This window comes from Lygodium microphyllum, chromosome 18 (genome assembly GCF_053477565.2).
Source record: "Lygodium microphyllum isolate KBCC chromosome 18, Lygodium_microphyllum_v1.1.10, whole genome shotgun sequence".
Lineage (NCBI taxonomy): Eukaryota > Viridiplantae > Streptophyta > Polypodiopsida > Schizaeales > Lygodiaceae > Lygodium > Lygodium microphyllum.
The window spans coordinates 130700581-130723463 of record NC_141152.1 but is presented as its reverse complement, the minus strand read 5'-3'; positions in this window follow the sequence as shown (position 1 = coordinate 130723463).

The window sequence follows — 22883 nt, the reverse complement described above, 5'->3', positions numbered from 1 at the left end:
AGAATCTAACCGTTCCTTTTCTCCTAACTTAACCTTCTGCACCTCAAGTGGACTAGAAGATCCCCCATGGTGCATCAGGTCCCAGGTGGTCTAGGTATGTTAGGGTCACTATCAGAGCTTACTTGTGACTTGGAATTGTACTCATGATCCTCACTGAAAGAGGCTATCTCCCCTAGTGCTTGCAACTTTGAAGCTTACTCTACTCGAAATAATGTTGGGGTGCAAGGGCGAGCTAGTCCTACTTGCCCATAATCTATCACCTTGAGGCATTCTAGCCACAAGCAAAGGCACTACAAATTCTCACTTTTGTGTGAATCATCCTCGCAATCAGGATAGGTTGTGGGATAATCCTATGCCACCTAATGCATGAGAGTTTAAAGGTTTTTAGACAGCACTGCTGTAAGTGGAGGCTATGGCAGTGCCTCAAGAAAAATAATTATGCCTCCAAGAAAGGGAACAATTGTGTTTGCGTCTGGATTGTAGGAATGGACATCGTGTAGTCTTGGCAGTTTTAAGAATATTTAAGCCATGTGCAGGGTTGAAAACAAATATGTAGGATGGGCTGAAAAAGAGCTGAAGATATATGGCTTAATGATCGCGACTACTCAAGGATTGCAAAGGGCTTAGTTTTCTCTTGGCTTGTGGGAGGAATGAACAAAAGTTTCTATTATGAATTCTTAAGGGAGTGCTTAGAGCATATTGCTATTGTGAACTTAGGAAGTGGATCCAATATCTACCATTGGTAGAGTTTTCCTATAATGCTTCTACTAGCAAAGCATTAAAATGACACATTTTCAAGCATTTTATGGGCATGATTACTGTACTCCATTAATTTTTTCAAATCCTACCTTAAGGGTAGAAGCTTCCAAGAAATGCTTGAGGAAATGGATGAGTAGGTCAAGGCCATCAGACAAGACATTAGAGCCACCAAGGATAGGTAGAAAGCCTATGCAAATCTAAATAGACAAGAGCGACTCTTCAAGGAAGGAGATATGGTTTTTATTCGAGTATGACCCAGGAAGAGTTCCTTATCATTGGGAGAATTTAAGAAACTGAGTCCAAGGTATTGCAGGAACTATAGGATCCTCAAGTGCCTAAGGCCCAATGCCTACAAACTCCAACTCAGTGAGAACGTAAAGGTTCACAATGTATTTCATGTTAGCCGATTAAAGAAATATGTGTCTAATCCTAGCCATGTACTCAATGATCAACAAGTTGTAATTCCAAGCCAAGGAGTCCTTGAGATCTAGCCAGAAAGAAACTTGGACATTCAGGAAAAGAGATTGAGGAGTAAAACCCTTACAGAGTACCTTATCTATGTCAAGATTGTGGGAGAGAAGGAAGGAGTCTCACTTGTAGCTTTCTTGCTTGCACAATGGGGGAATACACACAGAGGTGGAGGCTGAAAACAATTTTCCTCTTCTTGTGTAAGCCAAAAGAACTCTCTTACAAAGAAATAGAAGAACCCTATATATGGGTCTCAAAACCAAACTCAAATAACTAAGGTGGCATACTAACTGAGCCACGAACTAGAGTAGATAAGGATAGCTGTCATCTAGCTATTATTCATGGGCGGTGTACCAACCGCATCTGCAACTAACATGTCCATGACATAAATGCACAACCGTCACCCTGGCATATCACGAGTGGAGCTCGATATCTCAACACTCCCCCTCGAGCTCAATCCCAATTCCTGCACACCAAGCAGGTCTCTGAACTTGCGCAGCTTCTCTGCGTGCCCAATGCCTTCGTGAACATGTCAGCTACCTGATCCTCTGTGCTGACATAAACTAGATCAATAAGACCTAGTAAAACCCTCTCTCGCACATAGTGATAATGCACCTCAATGTGCTTTGTTCTAGCATGATAGACTGGGTTATTTTCCAAGTGTATACTACTCATGTTGTCACAATAAATGACAACTGGCCCATCTGTAGACTGATGCATATCATAAAGTAGCTTATGCAACCAAGCTACCTCACATGCAGCCATTGTTGCACCCCTGTACTCAGCCTCTGTGCTCGACAAGGTAACTGTAGGCTGTTTCTTGCTGCTCCAAGTGACTACAGCACTCCCAAAAGAGAACACATATCAACTGGTAAATCGTCTATCAGAAATACTACCAGCCCAATCAGCATCAGTGTATCCATGCAACTGTATCTGAACCCCAGTCTCATAAAATAGTCCATACTGCAATGTGGACTTCACATACCTGAGTATGCGTCTAGCCGCATCCAAATGCGGTTTCCTTGGAGCCTGCATAAAATGACTTACCAATCCAACAACATAGCTCAAATCTGGCCTCGTAATAGTCATATAAATCAAGCTTCCTACTATGCGTCTGTACATAGTAGGGTCTTCTAGAAGCTCACCTGCATCTGCACTCAGCTTCACATTCTGCTCCAAAGGAACTGAAATAGGCTTACAGCCTGTCATCCCATATTTGGACAGCATGTCCAATCCATACTGCCTCTGCAAGAGCTGTATCCCACTTGGTGATCTAATCACCTCAATGCCCAAGAAATAACGTAGCTCTCCCAAATCCTTCATCTCAAACTTTTGCTTCAATAGCATTTTCACATGAAGGATATCTTCATCACTGTCACTTGTCATAATCAAATCATCAACATAAATGACAAGCAGCATAATACCTTTCTCTGTTTTTCTCACATAAAGTGAGAAATCTGCCTTGGAAATCTGAAAGCCAATAGTAACAAGATACTGTCCTATCTTGTCAGACCATGCTCTAGGTGCTTGCTTCAAGCCATACAAGGCTTTCTTCAACCTGCAAACAAACTCAGGATGAACATCATGCACATAACCTGGTGGCTGCTCCATATAGACCTCTTCTTGCAAATCACCATGCAAGAAGGCATTCTTTACATCCATCTGATGTAAAGACCATCCCTTTGATGCAGCCATAGCAATGACTGCTCTTACGGTTGCCATCCTTGCAACCGGATTGAATGTTTCTTCATAGTCAATGCCATATGTTTGTGCATACCCCTTGACTACTAATCTTGCCTTGTATCTGTTCACAGAACCATCTGCATTGTGCTTCACCTTATAAACCCACTTACAGCCAATTGCATTTTTACCTTTAGGCAAAGATACCAACTCCCATGTAGAATTTGCTTCCAAGGCATCCATTTCTTCATCCATGGCTTTCTCCCATTTTTCTTTTCCCATGGCTTGCTCAAAAGAAGTGGGTTCTGGTTCCTGTATCACTTTGACCATATATGCATAGTGAATGGCTGTAAATCCATCATATTTCAGCCTATCCACATGATACCTAGCTCTCGTAGACCTGCGCAAAGTAGGTTCACTCCCAGGTGCTCTCAAAACATCCCTGGTCTTCCTTACTCCAGGTGTAACAATAGAAGGAATACCCAACTCATCATCAATGCTCTGTTCTGAGCCACTGGATTCACCATCCACATAAGAGTGACCTGCATTCACATCAAACATGGGCTGATCTATCTTCTATTTTCCTTTTCGTGATACCTGCATACCACTATCTGCATTGCTTTGAGAAGATTCTCCTGATCTCAATCTGCCTGTCCATGGCGAAGAATGTGAACCAGTGCTAGAGGACGCTCCAGGTCCACTAATATTTTGTGACTGCTGCTGTGAATTCTGTGCAGCATTACCATTTTGTGCATCTACATCATCAATGACATTTACTGGTTTATACCAGCTACTCATCTCATCAAAAACAACATCTCTGCTCATTGTAAACTTACGAGTAGAAGGGTTATAGCATCTATACCCTTTTTGCTGCAGAGAGTAACCAATAAAGATGCACTTCTCAGCTTTTGGATCCAACTTGGATCTCAACTCATCTGGCACATGTACATAGGCAATGCAACCAAAAATTTTCAAATGAGAAATATCTGGTTTCCTACCAGTATACCTCTCCTCTGGAGTCATTCCATGTATTGCTGTAGTGGGAGTCCTGTTCATTATGTAGACTGCTGTAGCAACTGCTTCAGCCCAATAAAAATCTGGCAAGTCTTTTTCATTGAGCATGGCACGAGATACCTCTCCAATATGCCTGTTTTTCCTTTCTGCAATTCCATTTTGTTGTGGGGTATAACTGCATGAATATTGTTGCTTTATGCCATGCTCCTGCAGGAACCTTGCAAACTCATTTGAGAGGTACTCTCCCCCTCCATCTGACCTTAGGCATTTTATCTGCAGGCCTGTTTCTTTTTCAACCATAGCTTTAAGAGTTTTGAAATGCCCAAAAACTTCACTTTTCTTTTTCATAAAATACACCCAAACTTTTCTGCTATAGTCATCAATAAAAGTGACAAAATAATGACAGCCTCCAAGAGATGCAGCTTTAGTAGTCCACACATCAGAGTGGATTAATTCCAATGGCTTCTCACTCTCTTGAACATGTCTAGGCAATGGTTTCCTTGCCTGTTTTCCAAACTGACAGGCTTCACATACCTTATGCATTTCTGCAACCTTGAATTTGGGCAATCCTGTAACAATATTTTGGGCATGCATTGATTTAAGTCGCTGTACATTAACATGACCAATGCCTTCATGCCAGATATCAATATCTGCAACTACAGCGGTCCCATGTGCAAACATTGCTGCACTCAATTCAGACATGTCTGCATCCAATGTAAACATTCTACCCTTCTTCTTTCCTTTTGCTATCAAGCGACCTTTATTTTTCATATCCTCAACAAAGCATCCATGAGGATTAAATCTAACCTGCAAGCCCTGCTCAACCATTTGACCAACAGAAACCAGATTCTTGGTGATATTCGGGACATGAAATACATCGGACATGTATTTCTTTTTCCCATCCTGCATAGACAAAGGAATTTTTCCAATCTGCACAATAGGATGTGCAGTATCATTACCAGTCTCCACAAATCCTAGTTTTTCCATTTTCCTTGCATCCTCCATCCATTCTGCATGACCTGTCATGTGGTTTGATGCACCTGAGTCAACATACCACACATCATTGCTTTCTTCTGCACTTGTCATAGAATTGTTCATGTGCTGCACCATAAACAAATGCTCATTTCTGTCATCACCCTGTCTACTGGAAGATGCATAATTTCCTTGTTGCAGTTTTCCATTCATGATGTCATTCTGCTTTTTATAGAAGTCTTTAGCCATATGACCCATTTTACCACAGTAGTAGCATTCAACATTACTGTTTGCATTTTGGCCTCTTTGCCATCCACCACGACCTCTTTGGCTCCCCCTGCCTCTAGAGTTACCATGTCCTCCTCCATAGGATAGGTTTTCTTGAGTTTGCTGCATATTCTGATTTCTACCACGGCCTCCAGATCGGCCTCCTCTACCTCTGCCTCTACCTCTTCCAGCATTTGAGTAGAAGACAGCTTCTTTTGAAGTTCCTCCTAAAGAAGATGCACCACCATTTCTCTACTCCTCAGAAATTAGAAGAGCAATCAACTCCTCAAAATCAGGAAATCTTTCACGGACGGAAATGGATGTTCGGAACTGTGCATAATCCTTTCCTAGACCATTCAAGGTCACAGAAACTAAATCATCATCTTCCACTGGCGACCCAATGAAAGCAAGTGCATCTGCAATCTTCTTCACCTTCATGTGGTAGTCATTGATGCTCATATTTTCTCTTTGCACATTATGCAACTCTTGCTTGAGCTGCATTTTCCTGGCTTGCGTATTTGTGCTATACATTTTTGACAAAGTATCCCATGCCTCCTTTGGCGTACTTGCATCCTGAATATGCACAATCATAGAGTCTGAAATGCTGATAGACAGCTAGTACATAACTTTCCTGGCTCTCTCATGCCATGCTTTAAATGCCTGCATTTGCTGTTGATTGGGAACATCAGGAAGAACTGGTTCTTCTTCATTTCCTGCAACAAATTCCCAATATCCTTTTCCCATAAGAAAATTCGTCATTCTAAACTTCCATGCTTGGAAGTTGTTCTTGTCAAGCTTTTCAGTGACAATCTGTGAGAGAGAATCGGACGCCATTACAGAACACTGCAAAAAATTCTATCACTGCAAAGAACACAGCTTCACCCTCACAAGGGCAAATCTGCAAAACTGGCGAAAGTGGTATTTGACCACATAGTCACTTCCTAGTGACGATTTTGGATAAATAGGAACCAAGGATGATTCTGTAACTCCCAATGTCTCTGCACACAAGCATACGATGCAATTTCTGTGGTAACTTTTCACCGACCTGTAGAACAGTGGTCACACAGCATAAAACTGGGCTTTTTCCTGAGTGCGTGCAGAAAACTTCCGCCTCCAAAACAGGCCCCGAAATGGCCTCAAATAAAAAAAACAGGGTTGCCAAGGGCTAAAGCCCTTTCCCCGCAGCATATACTACTCTCTTGCTTCATCGCGAAGGGCGTCTCAACCTGAGACAATGCACTCTTGCAATTTCCGGCTGTGCTACCTGCAGAGATCTGCTCCCAAAACAGAAAATGAAAGCAACACTGCTCCTCTTACCAGAACACCACGAGCTTGGCTTGCTTTCTTGAGCTCCTTACCACGAACAAGGCTCTGATACCATGTCAAGATTGTGGGAGAGAAGGAAGGAGTCTCACTTGTAGCTTTCTTGCTTGCACAATGGGGGAATACACACAGAGGTGGAGGCTGAAAACAGTTTTCCTCTTCTTAGTTGTATAAGCCAAAAGAACTCTCTTACAAAGAAATAGAAGAACCCTATATATGGGTCTCAAAACCAAACTCAAATAACTAAGGTGGCATACTAACTGAGCCACGAACTAGAGTAGATAAGGATAGCTTTCATCTAGCTATTATTCATGGGCGGTGTACCAACCGCATCTGCAACTAACATGTCGGTGACATAAATGCACAACGGTCACCCTGGCATATCACGAGTGGAGCTCGATATCTCAACAATCTAGTGGAAGGACTATCCAAAAGAAGTTGCCACATGGATTGATGAGAGTACTCTCAACCAACAATACCCCCAATTCCTTTTGAGCTGAGGACATCTCAATTCATTAAGGGGGGAAGGATGTAATATCTCCTGTGGTCTATGAGACCCCCCCTTTTTTTAACAAATTTAAATGAAATTTTTTTACATCCCCCTTCCAATGCCGCCAATTGGCGGAGGGAGGGGGGAGCTGAACGTGTAGTGGATGTAGGTAAAGGAAAAGATGTGACGGCAAGGAGGAGATGACATGGTGGCGGTGGAGCTGCCAAGGATCATAGCGGCATCAATGAAGATGAGGATGGCAACAAATTTGATAAGGGAGGGGCACACTATTGAGATTTTTGCAATCACACCTACTTACCCTCTTTGTATGGAGCAGTGTGGGCTCAGGACAAGAATCCCATAAGCACAGTAGGAGGATGTGCTACCTAGACTTTCCTATAAAGCATTTTACTTGCTTGTCATTTTTATATGATATGAATGCAATGTCATTTTTATGTTGCTCTTTAGTATAGCATACCTAATGATTATCATTTGCTATTGAGTAAAGGTTCTTGGTCTCTATCATGTCAGTGTCTTCATGTGTCTAGTCAAAGTCTATGAGCCACCATAGTTGTCATGCTCTAGATCCCGTGTTTTTACATGGTATCAGAGTGTAATTGAGCATGGCTTAGCATGTCTCAGGTCCTCTCTCTGCTCTCTCAGTTCTGCTCCATCATTGCCTAGCTCAAGGCTAACTCATGACTTCATATTCAGTTCCATTCCCACCTTCAGCTTCACTCAAACTTCTTATCTGCCATAGCCAAACAACACATAGCTCTAATTGAGCTCTTGGATCTTGCAATAGAGGCATTATATCTACACCCTTTATTCTAAGAAATTGTCCCTAATTCAAGGCGCTTCATCCTGTCACAGAAATTGTCCACATTAGGCAACATTGTCGTTTTCTTAGCTCACTGCCTCATTCTGCACATGTCTGTGTATGTAAAATGGCATGCTCTCTGCGCTGTGCAATCTGGCAAGGCATCATGGGGCTTTGGTAGCCTATTTACCAAGCTTCATTTCTATATAAAAAGTTTTGGAAATGATGCACTAGGGCTCCTACAATATGTGAAAAACCAGGATGCCCTGCAAACCCTAACTATGACTGCCATAGCCAAGAACTCAAAGCATCCTAACATTCAAACCAAGCCTTTGCCACTCAGATCCACTGAATCTGAAGTTGTGTAGCACTTTGTTCAACATCAAATCAAGGAGGGGAGATTTTTAAGGTCATTCCTTCGAGCCACAAGCATCAGTATCTCTTGATATACTATTCATCTAGTGTCTTTTGGCACTTGTGCTTATCAAGTACACTCAAGATCAAGTCTTCTACTACTAAAATCGAAGAATTTTGAAGTTGATTTGTTGCTGATCCTCCAACTCCAGCATGGGCAAGGACTCTATGATAGTTCACTTCAAAGGGGTCCAACTCCACACCTGGCAGACCCGCATCAAGCTTATCCTAAGGAAGAAGGGTCTTTGGGCCATCACTAGTGGCAAAGAGAAGAAGCCTCATGATGCGGACCTCACAGCCACTTGGCAAAAGAATGATGATAAGGCTCAAGCCATTATCAGACTGAATCTAGATGACAGCTATATCCACCATGTGGATAACTATGACACTTCATAGGATACATGGAAGAGACTTAACACTTTATTTGGTGCACAGTCTAAGTCATTAAAGTATGGTCTCTTGATTGAATTTTTCATGCTTGAAATGAAGTTCAATACATCACTTGCCACACATCTAAATTACATGGAAGGACTTCTAACCCAGCTTGCAAGAATCAACATTAAAATGGAGGAAGACGTTTGCATTGGTGTTCTACTCAAAAGTTTACCTCCTGAATATAATAATGTGTCAACAAATCTAATCAATATGCCAAACCCTGAGCTTGTTGATATCCAAGCATCGCTATTAGAGGAGAAAAAGAAGCTAAAAACTAAGAAAGAACCAAGCACCTCTAGAGATGAACAAGCATTATATGTTGGCAACAGGTACAAAGGCAAGAAGGACCAACTTTTCTGTGACTTTTGCAAAAGGACTGGACACACTGAGAAGTTCTGCCACTCCAAAAAGAGGTCCCAAAAGGCCTATCTAGTTGTTGTTAAAGAAGAAGAACATGGAGCAAAAGAAGAAGAAGACCACCAGGATAAGGACAATAAACCTCATCAATCCTTCTATTCGGATAGACTTTTTTAGCCTTATATTGCCTAGCCCTAATGCTTCAGACATAAACTTGTAAACTCCTCATGTATCCTTGTACTACAACCTCTGTACACTTTGTGAGGCCTTTGATATAGCCTCTGGATGTCCACCATGTTTGTGGTACCCACACTTAGACTTTTCTACAATAGCCTCTGGTGTTTTTCCATGTTTATAGTGTGCCCACACTTTTCAGGTGTTGCTCTCACTAAAGCCTCTACACACTTTGTACTTCTAGTTGTGATTGAGGAGGGGTGTTGAGATTTCTACAATCACACCTACTTACCCTCTTTGTATGGAGCAGTGTGGGCTCAGGACAAGAATCACATAAGCACAATAGGAGGATATGCTACCTAGACTTTCCTATAAAGCATTGTACTTGCTTGTCATTTTTATATGAGATGAATGCAATGTCATTGTCATGTTGCTCTTCAGTATAGCATACCTGATGATTGTCATTTGCTCTTGAATAAAGGTTCTTGGTCTCTATCATGTCAGTGTCTTAATGTGTCTAGTCAAAGTCTATGAGCCACCATAGTTGCCATGCTCTAGATCCCATGCTTTTACACACAGGTGTGCCACCTCCAAACCCCCCTCCCCCCCCCACTATTCCTTCCCTTTGCTTAACTAGTCGCATGGCGGTAGGCAATCTGGGGTCCTGTGAAGTTAAGGACCCCTTATCACATTGTTCTCCCCCCCAATTAATACCCATCTTCCCCATATAGAATCCCCTCCTTAATCAAGGGATAACACGCTATTCTCCTCCCCCTTGGTGCCAATTTGTGAAGGGGAGAGAGAGAGAGAGAGAGAGAGAGAGAGAGGAGTGCTCAAGGAAATCTCCCTTTGCCCCTCTCTTGAAAAGACGATACAAGTTCTCTCCCTTCCTCGTGATTCCCCTAAACTCTCTATCAAGTACCCCTCTATCTGGCAAAAGGTTGCGGAAGTCAAGCAAAGCATAGGAAACTCTAGAACAAGGGAGTGCTTCGAGAGAGGTCAAGGCCGCATCCCAAGCTCCGAAATGGCCCCAAAGCACAAACTCTCCCAAGTAACCAAAAAGGTCACAATCACGGAAGGAGGATCGGGCAAAGATGCCATTGCTAACACGAATGAGTTATCGGGTATAAATGATTATTTGACACTGCAAAACCAGGTACCGTTACAATGTCTAGTCCTATGAATGGCATAGTAAAGCATAGTCATCATTAGAAAGAAATCATACTTTTGCATTGCGTAATTTGCATAACTGGAAAGGTAGTTGTAAAGGCTTGAATCAAGTTCATGATGATCATGATTTTCCACGAATCGATTAAGCATCTATGGGTTGTTGCAATACTAAGTTGATTATTAGACATGAATTTTTGCGAGTACATCTTAGGTTACCAATATGTATATAAATATGCAAGACCGTGTAAGACGATGGCATCCTATAAACCATTAGAGAGATGTGGCTTGCATTTGCATTAGGCATAAGGAATTCATGTACCTTGCACAAAAAAAGAGAGGTCACAATTTATGATTTGCATGAGTTCATTGAAATGAATAGAAGCTCCACATTGCATCATCAACTCAAGAAAGACTTACATCTAGACTTGTGTGGCATTGTGGATAGTTTTGATTGCACTACATGATAGGGGTTCATCCTTAAAGATAGACTCAAGATGCACATGTAAATTGTTAAGCTTAATTGCAAGAGGCATCCCAATAAGTGAAACCCTGGATGATAAGCAAGCCTAGGGTTTAATTGTAAATAAGTCAAATTATTGTTACGATCATAGGTTGACTTAGAGTCAAGTAAACATGCTCATTGGTCTCTATCCTAGCAACTAGCCACCATAAGTTGGACAACACCTTTAGAGCTATCATTTTTAACCATGATACAACTCGTTAAGGATTGCAAAGGGCTTAGTTTTCTCTTGGCATGCGGGAGGAACGAACAAAAGTTTCTGTTACAAAATCTTAAGGGAGTGAAACCCTAGGCTAAACTTAGAAGCTCCGATAAGGTTCTAAGGAGAAAAATGGTTACCAAATAACCAACTAAAACCCTAGATTGAATTATTTAAGACCTCTGATCCCAAGACAAGAACCCTGGACCAAAGTCAAGCAAATTAGGGCAACTACCATCTGGATATAAGTCTAATAGCATAATTGCTCGCTCCTATCACATAGGAATGAGGTCAGAATGAGGGTATTCTCTATCCCTCAGAAGGTCATGGCAATTGACACCAAGGCAAGAAAGACCCAAGAAGGGTGAATGCAAAGCGTTCAAAAATAGGAACTCTACCTTAGCGGATGTCCTAAGCACTCGCCTTCATTATTATCTGTGCTTGTAAATTTAGGAACACCGTCTGTGTGAAAGGATTGTATGACCCAAGCTCACAAAAGAAATTTGAATAATGAATCGGGTTGAATTCATGGAGGGTGCACCAAACCACTCCTAGATGGATGCTTCGGCTTGGATATCCCTGCGTAAAGTAGGATGTCCATGACCCGATGCTAGAATGCTGTCAGGAGACCTTGATGACTAGGGACCCAAGTTTCAGGTCGATTCTAGTGGGTTTGGTTGTGAACGTTCCTTTGCGAGGTGGACTCGAGAAACCCTAGGCGATAAACCTCATAACATTCCATGGGAGTACTGGGCGGCATTGATTAGATTAGTCTCTCGATGGACCGCTTAAAATGTGCCTAGACAATCGCTAGGCGGACACGTTACATTGAATGAGTTGGATACTGAGCATGAACATGAGAATATGGAAGAAGAAGAGGTAGAAGATGAAGACATTGAGATGACAAAGAATACTTCTTCTAACACCGCAGATCCATAAGACTTTGGCACATGCCAGAGGATCTGCAGGTTACAAGGGGGTGGATGTCGTGCCGCTACACGCATAGAGTGTGAAAAACTCTAGAGTGTGGCTTTGTTATTGATCTACAGAGCTAATGCCATTTTAGACATTAGTGTTAGTGACCATGATAAAAAATATTAGAATTTTGGACAAGTTTTAGCCAGTTTTTTATATTTGAGATATTATTGCTTGTAAAAATCCATAAAACTATAGATAACTTCTAGATTAGGATGACATGTAAAAAAAAGCATGTAGCTTTCAGCCATTTTTGGAGGATTTTATGTAAAAAGAAGAATTGACAAAATCGTGTGATGCGCAATCGTAGTTTTCACGCAGTGAACAACACTCTGAAGAAGTGGGAGATAAAGGAGTGATATGGGAGAATTTTGGCCAATTGTGCTAGTATTTTACCCCCCTTTCAAAGCCAATGGAAGCATCAAATTGGTCATCTGAGCAGCATAGAGGAATGTATTATTTTGTGCACATTTTTTTCTACAATAGATTTATCTTTTCATAATACAGAAATAAATTGACAGGCTTCACCTCTGTGAGTATTCTTCTACATCTTATGTTTCTTTCAACCCCTTGTCTTCTATCTACCCCTCTCCTTGAATCTCCCTTCACCCTGCTATCTCTTACCCCTGTAGTAGACTTTCGACCCCAAATGCTCCGATAACGCATCAACTTTTTGTGTTCAACTAAACCCAAACCACTAGCACACCTTAAGCCACCAGAGCCACCACAATGATCCATTCTTGAGGTGGAATCTAGTATGGCCAACCATGGACAAAAGGAATGACTTGGCTATGTATGTTGGATTCAACTTTGACACTATTTTCTAGAAGTTATGAACATATAGACCTAGGCCTACTTGATGAACCCATAGCAAACATGTTCAGATTCAAAGAGGCAGATAGATGACAGACAGAGTGAAGCAACAAGCTTCCTCTCTCACACTCTATTATTCATACCACACTCAAAAATAGTGAAAGATACAACCTACGGTCATAAGACCATTCACACCAAAGGCACCAACTTATTTAATGTATCTAACTACTGTGGCTAGACTAGCTGTGTCCAGCTCATGTCGGTCAACACACACTAAATGAGCTTGATATTCTAACACTCCCCCTCAAGCTCAAGACATCATATGTACTCCAAGTAGCTGTCTAAAACCACAGAACTTATCTTTACCCAGAGACTTGGTAAAGATATCTGCTACCTGCTCATCAGTCCTCACATGCATAAGATCAACCTTTCCTGCAAGGACCATCTCACGAATAAAGTGGTAGTGTACCTCTATGTGTTTTGTCCTGGCATGGTAAACTGGATTCATGGCCAAGAGTACACTACTCAGATTATCACATAACAGTTTCACTGGAGCATCAACCTGAATATCCAAGTCAGCCATAAGCTTGAGCAGCCAAGCAATCTCACATGCTGCCAATGCAGCCCCCCTGTACTCTGCCTCAGTACTAGATAAAGCAACCGTAGGCTGCTTCTTGCTGCTCCAACTGATCATGCCGCTACCAAAGCCAAAGGCATAGCCACTCGTAGATCGTCTGTCAGTTGAGCATCCTGCCCAATCTGCATCTGTGTATCCAATCAGTATCAAGGGCTTATCTCTGACATAGAACAGCCCATAGTCTACAGTGGACTTAACATACCTCATGATGCGTCTAACTGCATCCAAGTGCGGCTTTCTCGGCTTTTGCATAAACTGGCTTATCAGCCCTACTGCATAGATCAAGTCAGGCCTAGTGATGGTCAAGTAAATCAGACTGCCGACCATCTGCCTGTACATAGTCACATCTTCTACTTCAGCCCCAGTGTTCATGTCTAGCTTTACATTCTGGTCCAGAGGTGTATCTAGTGGTTTGCATTCAGCCATGCCATACTTCTTAAGCATTTCCATGGCATAGTGCTTCTGCATCAGCCATAAGCCATTTTCAGCTGGTACGACCTCAATACCCAAGAAATACTTCAGATCTCCCAGATCTTTCATGTCAAATTCAGATTTCAGCATCTTCATAGCATGCTGAATTCCCATGTCATCATTTCTAGTGATTATCAGGTCATCAACATATATGACCAGCACTACCAAGCCACTGTCAGTCTTCTTTGTAAACAGACTGTGATCAGCCCTGCCAACAACAAATCCAAGACTCTCCAAGTAACTGCTGATCCTAGCATGCCAGGCTCTCGGAGCCTGCTTCAGCCCATACAGTGCCTTTTTCAGCCTGCACACATAATGCTGAAAATCAGGGTGCTCATACCCTTCCGGCTGAACCATGTATACATCCTCTATTAAATCACCATTGAGGAATGCATTCTTAACATCCATCTGCTGCAATTTCCAGCCTTTTGCAGCAGCCAAGGCAATAATAGTTCGTATGGTTGCCATTTTTGCAACCGGGCTGAATGTTTCATCATAATCCAAGCCATACTGCTGAGCATATCCTTTAGCGACCAGCCTTGCTTTGTACCTTTCTACACTGCCATCAGACTTACATTTGATTTTATAAACCCATTTGCAGCCAACAGGCTTTTTTCCTTCAGGCAGTGGTACCAAATCCCAAGTCTGATTTTCAGCCAAGGCTTTCATCTCTTCGTCCATAGCCATACACCAGTTTTCATCCTTTGCTGCTTCAGCATAAGTACCTGGTTCTTTGATCTCCATCACTTTTGTCATGTATGCATAATGCTTTGCAGAATAACCAGAGTACGTCAACCTGTCAACAGGGTATCTGACCCTCTGCGATCGTCTAGGCTGTGGTGCACTACTCGATTCACCTCTCTCATGAGGCGGAATGTACCTGTTCTGCCTCGTGCCAGGCGTATAGATAGTCGGAATACCAAGTTCGCTGTCTAAAGTATCACTAGACTCATAGCCCGAAGTCATTCTGCCAGGTGTCATCATACCATCCTCACTAACTTTCTCTTTTCCTTTGCTGTCCAAGACATCATGTCTCCCCCTCACTGACATACCCGTGTCAGTGGACGGTGAGCTCCTCAATCTCCCTGTCCATGGGGATACTGTCTGACTGATAGGTCCTGTCATAGCAGTGCTCTGCTGCATATCAACTGTAGAGACATGAGTGGAAGGCAAATCGGATGGCACTGCAACTGGTGAGACATACCAAGAGCCCAGCTCATCAAAGATGACATCCCTGCTTACCAAAGTCTCCCTGGTAGAGGGATCATAACATTTGTATGCCTTCTTCTCCTGCGAGTATCCAATGAACACACTCTTATGCGCTTTGGGATCCAACTTTTTCCTTTTCTCATCTGGAATGTGCACATAAGCAAGGCAGCCAAAGACCTTCATGTGTCTTACATCCGGCTTATAGCCATAGAGCCTCTCAAACGGTGTCATGTCATGAATGCCTGCAGTGGGAGTCCTGTTCAGAATATATGCGGCTCTCACAACAGCCTCTGCCCAATAGTAAAGCGGCATATGCTTCTCATTCATCATGGCCCTAGCAGCTTCCATCAGAACCCTGTTCTTCCTTTCAGCTACTCCGTTTTGCTGCGGAGTCTAGCTGCAGGTTAGCTGCCTACGAATGCCATTTTCAGCCAAAAAATCAGCAAATTCATTGGAGACATACTCCCCACCGCTATCAGATCTCAAGCAAGAGATGTAACACTCAAATTCCTTCTCAACCTGTGCCTTAAATTTCTGAAAAACAACAAAGACCTCATCTTTTGTTTTCAATATGTAAAGCCAGGTATATCGACTGTAGTCATCAATGAAGGATACATAGTATCTGGAACCCCCCATAGATGCATTATGAGCTGGTCCCCAAACATCAGAGTGCACTAACTGCAGTGGTCGTGTACTCTGTCTTACATGCCTGACAAACGGCAATCGTGACTGCTTACCAAACTGGCAAGCCTCGCAGACATGACCAATATCTGAATATTGGAATCTAGGTAGCCCTGTTACCAGCTGCTTCTTCTGCATGGTCTGCAGCCTCTGCAAATTGACATGCCCCACTCTCTTGTGCCAAATCTCTAAGTCCCTGATAGTGCCAGAACCCTGAGCAAACATAGCAGAATTCAGCTCTGGCAGTGTAGCATCAAGAGTGAACATTCTTCCATTTCTGTGGCCTTTCGCGATCAACTTGCATCCATTGCCAAACTCTTCAATAAAGCAGCCATGCTTATTGAAGCGAACTTGCAAGTTCTGCTCTGTCATTTGGCCCACAGACAATAGGTTCTTCGTAATCGAAGGAACATGCAAAACATCATGAAGATTCTTCTTCCTGCCATCATGTACAACCAGAGGCACTTTGCCTTTATGCTCAATGCTATGTTGCGTGTCATCACCTGTGCATACATAGCCATGCTTTTCAGCCACCATATCCGTGAACCAATCACCATGAGGGGTCATGTGATTCGACGCCCCCGAGTCAATGTACCACACTGCATCATCAGATGATTTTTCAGCAGCCTTATCTTTGACATATTGCATGGCAAACAGTCTATCACCAGAGTCATCTGCCTGACTGGACGTAGCATAATGTCCATGCTGCTTGCCCTTCTGATTTCCCTGCTTCTTCCAGCAATCCTTTGCAATATGCCCATACTTTCCGCAGTAGTGACAATCCTTGTCCTTATTTGGATTGTCTGACTGACGCTGCTGCTGCCATGAGCCTCTGCCACGGGAGTTCGATCTCCCCCTGCCTCGAAAGTTGCCACTACCTCTTGCATTTGATGACTGCTGATTGCTATTACTATAGGATGCATTCTGCTGGCCTCCTCTGCCAGATCCATAGCCTCTACCACGGCTACCACGACCACGCTGATTCGAATAAAAAACTGCATCCTTATTCTTAGAGCTGCTTGACCCTGTAGCTAAGCCAAGCTTCACCTCTTCATGAATCAATAATGCAACCAGCTCATTAAAATCAGGCATCTCAGCCCGCACAGATACTGAAGTGTCAAAAGACTTATACTCCAGACCCAAGCCATTTAAGGTCACTGCAACCATATCCTCATCTTCTACCTGTGAGCCAACAGATGCGAGCTGATCTGCTAAGGTTTTAATCTCCGTGACATAGTCCTGTATGGATCTGTTCCTCCTCTCTATGTTGTTGAATTTTTGCTTCAGTTGTATCTTCCTGGCACTCGTAGTTGTGCCATAGTACCTGACCAATATGTTCCATGCATCTGCTGGGGATTTACAGTTCATGATCTGCATCACCATAGCATCCGAGATACATAATGACAGCCAATGTAAAACTCTGCGATCTCTTTCCGTCCAAGCTCGATGCGCTCGTCTTTGATCAGCTGTAGGATTCCTATCTGGAACTTCAGGTTCAGCCTCAACACCTATCACTAAGTCCCAGTATCCTTTGCCTATCAGAAAGTTCTCCATGCGGAACTTCCATATTGCATAATTGTTGCTATCAAGCTTTTCTCCCACAATCTGGGTTACATTATCCGTTCTATCAGCATTTGCCATGTTGCAGACCTTGCCTGACTACCTGCAAACCAAGATTTTCTTAACAGTTCAACTTCAGCCCGGAACTGTTTATGACAGTTTTCTGCAATTAATTGCAGGAAAAAAAACCAGTAAATTTCAGTCAAATATCAGCCCAAACAACGTCCCAATCGGTTGATCCAACTCATAAAGACAATTGCCAATACATATGCCTGATGTTCGGTTCAGATTTAACTCCTGCAGATCCACTGCCAGGTTCCAAAAGCATGCAGTCCAAACCTGTAAACTGCAATTACAGCAGCCTTTCCAAAGTCAAACTCCACCTGGATACATGTAATGCATGTTCCAAAGCTGCTAAATTGACTCCTGGTACATATGCCACTTCAGACATAAGCATAGAGACATCAGCCAGTGTATTCTTAACAAGTGCCAATGCTAACAGTTTATGTAAAGATTGCAGTCAATAAACCAGCATAACCCGCTTCAACTAGCTCAAAAAAGTCCTTAAATCAGACCATACATTTGTTTCAGTATGTCACCGTCAGTACATGACTATGTAGTGACAATACCCTGTCTATATCTGACAAGCAAGTCAACCAAAAATGTCTGCAATTTATATTCATCCCAAGAAGACAAGATTTCTTTTATTTCAGCTGCAAACTTCCAGTATTCAGTGGCTTTTGATGCTCCTCTCAACCCAAGACAATTCTAACATGCATATGACAGTATATATGTCTTTCAGATGTCTGCATCTGTCACTCTGTGCTTCAGTAGAAAGCAAAATGCTTACTGCCCACAATCCAAGACAGTTTCCAGCCACAAAAGAAGCTTCAGATCTGTGTATTTCAGCCACCAAACTCAGCTTGCAATTGATCAAGACAAGTACATGTAGCCTCCAGCATGTACCTATACTTCACAGGTGCTTCTGGGCATACTCAAGAGCTTCCAATGCTCTTCAAAGTGTTGTAGACTCCATGTATGCTGTGTATACAGCAGTGCAGACAATTTACACAGTTCTGCCCACTCTGTTTCAGCTCATATCAGAGCTCAACCACAAGTAGTTACTCCATGTACTTCACAAAGACCTTTTTCAATAGCCATACATGCTTCTCATGACCCATTTATGGTCACCAGTGATTGCAGTAGACAGTGCAGGCCTTCAGCCCAAACAGGCGCAATCACGCTGATTACAGACCTCTATTTCCAGTTCCTGCTAATGAAGATGATGATGGTGATGTTGATGCCACACCCAAATGCACTCTAACCAGCCTCCTCAGGGCTCTCAAGAAGCCACAAGCTCTGATCTTGACCCTGGAGTGTGTAATGAACAAATGCCTACCTGCAGTCCACAATGGCAGCCTGTCTGCACAAAAGAAACATGAGTCTTCACTTCTTGGAAGTAGATCTTCACTTTCTCCAACTCTCAGAGATCCACCAAGCCCTGCTCTGATACCATGTTTAGATTCAAAGAGGCAGATAGATGACAGACAGAGTGAAGCAACAAGCTTCCTCTCTCACACTCTATTATTCATACCACACTCAAAAATAGTGAAAGATACAACCTACGGTCATAAGACCATTCACACCAAAGGCACCGACTTATTTAATGTATCTAACTACTGTGGCTAGACTAGCTGTGTCCAGCTCATGTCGGTCAACACACACTAAATGAGCTTGATATTCTAACAAAACAAGGTACGTTCCTTATCATGTTCTTGGGAAGAATACACATTCATCTTTATTAAGACTTTCACTATTGCAAATGAGATGATTGGTAGTGAAATATCACAAGAAAAGGCCATAAGACAATGCTTGATCACATACTATAAGAAAAGTGAAATTTCCATGCCACAATAGGAGCTTTCTGAACTCCAATGATTCATTTAATCTGAGTCCAATTTCTTATGCAAGTGGTATAATTTGCACCTTTCATGGGCTTCAAAGGGTTACCAAATCATGATCAATGTAGAGCAATGGCATGCCATCAAGACTTTTGAGTACAACCCAACTTGTGTGGCCCCCACCTTATTTAAAGCATTGGCCATAACTATGAATCATCTATTAGAAGACAATATCATGCTTCATCCATAGCTAGATAAGATTCTAATGGAGGAGAAACTCCACATTGCAAATTGCCTCAATTATGGCGACCTCTTGACTGGTGTATTAACTTACATAATGCAAGCATGCATTTTCCCATAGGATATAGGGACTGTTATGTGAATCTTGAGTATAACCCCAAGTTTTACGACTGGTTCTTGAGAAGGTGAGGCACACCATAGTTGCACTACATGCCCATACACCTTGATTCCCCCAATCTTAGGAAGTATTTACATCCTTTCCAAGGGGAAGGGGAGTAATGAAACTCAAAATAGAAATTGAATTCTAAAAATGAAGAGTGAATGTGTAAAGTGTGTGGATTGATTGGTATGAAAATTCTTATTTTGTGGGTTATATTCCTCATTGTCGAACACTAATCTTTCTAGTCATTTTAATTTTTGTGCAAGAGATGCCCTTTAAAGAAAACTAATTGTGGGACATTGTGTGGTGACAGGAACTTAAATGGTAGGATAACATGATAAAGCCAACAGTCTCCCCTTCTCGAAGGAGGAGCATGGAAGATATGGATTAGCCACGGAGATCCAAGCATGCAACCAATTAAAATATCACAACATTCACAATTTGGAAGGAGTGGTGATATTTGAAGGGGCAATGGCACATATGATATAGCTATATAACCTTACCAAGTCCTTGGAAAAGGTGGGACAAGACATCGACCACAATAAATGCACAAATTCCTATTGAGGACTTTCGATGTCCAAAAGAACAGTGGAACGGTGACTATCAAGGAAGGAAAAACCTCTGGAAGGGTGGAAGTTTCCCTTAATCCAAAGATCGTGGAGAAGGAACTGGGGTTATAAGAGAAGCTCGAGAAGAAGCCAAAGAGGAATGTGTATGGAATGTTAGGGATGGATAAAAAGAAGGTCTACACTATTGATGGAATTGGTGTACAAGAGATACAATGCCCTTATCAATAGAATCGGTGTACCATTGCTGGAAAGCATTGTAGCCAATGCCTTGGATGAGGTGAATTGGAACACCTACATCCAGAAGACAATACAAGCACTGGCAAAGGTACTAGCCACATCACCAAGGGTGGTAGGAGGGGAGCCTTCGGCTACCACAACATAGTCCAAGAGGAAAAGACCTACCTCCAAGGCTTCAATTGTAGGTTTTGGAGGAGCATTAACAATCATTATCTAGGAAGCTCTAAGGGAGGTAAAAAGAGAAGTAGAGGAGATCCCAGAGCCATCATCAATCCGTGAGGAGCATTACTCTCCCATCTAGCAAGCCCAACCATCTCGCTTTCAATAGGAGAATCAAGGGAAGAAGAAAGACACAAAGAGCAAGATGACAATCTAAAAGTAATTGTTAATGAAAATAGAATGACCAACCATCTCAACTGCAAGAAGCCTCGAGTGACAGGATAGTTAGTGAGCAGCAAGGCTCAGAGTTTTCAAGCCAAGGGGGGAGAAAAAAGATCACTCTCAAAATCCCTGTACTCGTTCCACTATCCAGTGATAGGGAGTTGCATCACAACCTAAAATAGGCCTGTAACATTGGCTCTATGTGAGAGTGGAGTTTTGAGCCCGGGATGTGCCTAAAATTTGCCAAAAAATCTGAAATTTAGGGGAAAAATATTCAACATCGAAGGCGGCGGCTCCAGCTAGGACGATTTTTAGCACCAAGTGAAATACAACTCTTAAAAGGCGCTCGAGCAACACTTGTGGATTTTTGATAATTTTTCAGACTGCCGTGTGGGTTGTTAGGAGCTGCCACTCAATGCGGGATGTCAAGCCGGATGCCCAGGATTTTTCAGAGCTCGATTCGGAGCCCGAACAGGGAAATGGCCACAAAATGGTCAAGATATGAAAAGGTGGACCCACACAACTGATCATACCCCTGATCTTCTCCCTCTTTGCCGGTCTTATTGCCTGTCTTTGCCCGTCCAATGGTGGCCTGAATGAAGAGAACTAGATCTAGTCTTTCTCTCTTCTCCCTCTCTCTCCCTTAAGAGGCTGTTCTTGTGTGTAAGAGGAAAATGAAGAATGGTGAAGGAAAGCTTGTCCGGATGAGACCGGATTGCTTCTGGATCAATGAAGACATGAAGATTGCTGATTTTGAAGGTGCTAGATATTGAATGAGGGCTGACCCACAGTCCTGCACTAAAATCGAGATCCCGAGACACAAAGCCTAAGCAGTCCCACACCAATTTTTAATGAAGAAAAAATGAGTTTTTATGCTATTTGGTTGATGAAATATTGTTCCCATGGGCTGATTATGCATCGTAATGTTATTTGCTATGAGTTTGATCAGTCTATGCTCTGAAAATCAGAAAATTATAAGTGATATGGCTGAAATTAGTGTTATTAAACCCATAAAACACGCGTTTAAGGAATAAATGGGGGTTTTTTGCAAAATGAAGGGGAAATATGAGATTTAATATCAACAAAACTTGAAATTTTGTTGTCAAAAAACCTAAGGACCACAGCTCATAATCAATCTTAGTTTTTAGTCATTTTTTATTGAAGAAAATAGAGGAAAATTACCAAAAAATGGTGAAAAATGGGTTTTAAATGGGAGAAAATTAGGAAACGATAAAAGAAAAAATCTAAAAAATTACGTAAGTGTTTGTGCAATGTATAGTGAAGGTAGAGCACGAGGTTGACCTCGCTTTATCCTCGTTTCTATGTTTTTGTCCATATTTATCGCTTTCTCTACAAATAAATATACATAAAACGACTCTTACACCTATCAACGAATGCAAAACATTAAATGGTAGGGTGAGAGGGGAGTTTGAGTGTCAAAGTATAATCTTAAATATGATTTATGTGTTGTATCATGGCTATATGACGTTGTTTTAAAATAAAGGAAGAGGCAACATGAGCATAAGGCTCGGTGTCTCTCCTCGTTTCAATACATAAACGTTAACATGAAAATCATGGAAAGATTGGTTTTGCACGATGCACAATGCTGATTTTCTTTTTGTTTGTGCAGTAAACCATTCACATTATGAACTATGCATGGTTCATGGTATCGAAAAAAAATCTTCTGGACTGCATAGCAATTGTTTTCTTAGGACTTTGACCCACGATTGAGAGTGTGAGGTTATCCCTTGCCGTAGGATAGAGGGTCGATTTCCTAAGGGATTGATAAGTGAGGACACATGGTATATCTCCTGGATTCCAGAAATATAAAAGAGAGGAGTTTGTGTTCATTTGTGTTATATGTTTAGCAGCACATCAAGGGGCTAATCCCTGCGATGTAGGAGAGCTGCAGTGGGGCTCCGACTATTAGTCGGTGGAGTGCCTCCATATGTGTGTGATTGTGGCATTGCCAATGTGTAAGGGTGCT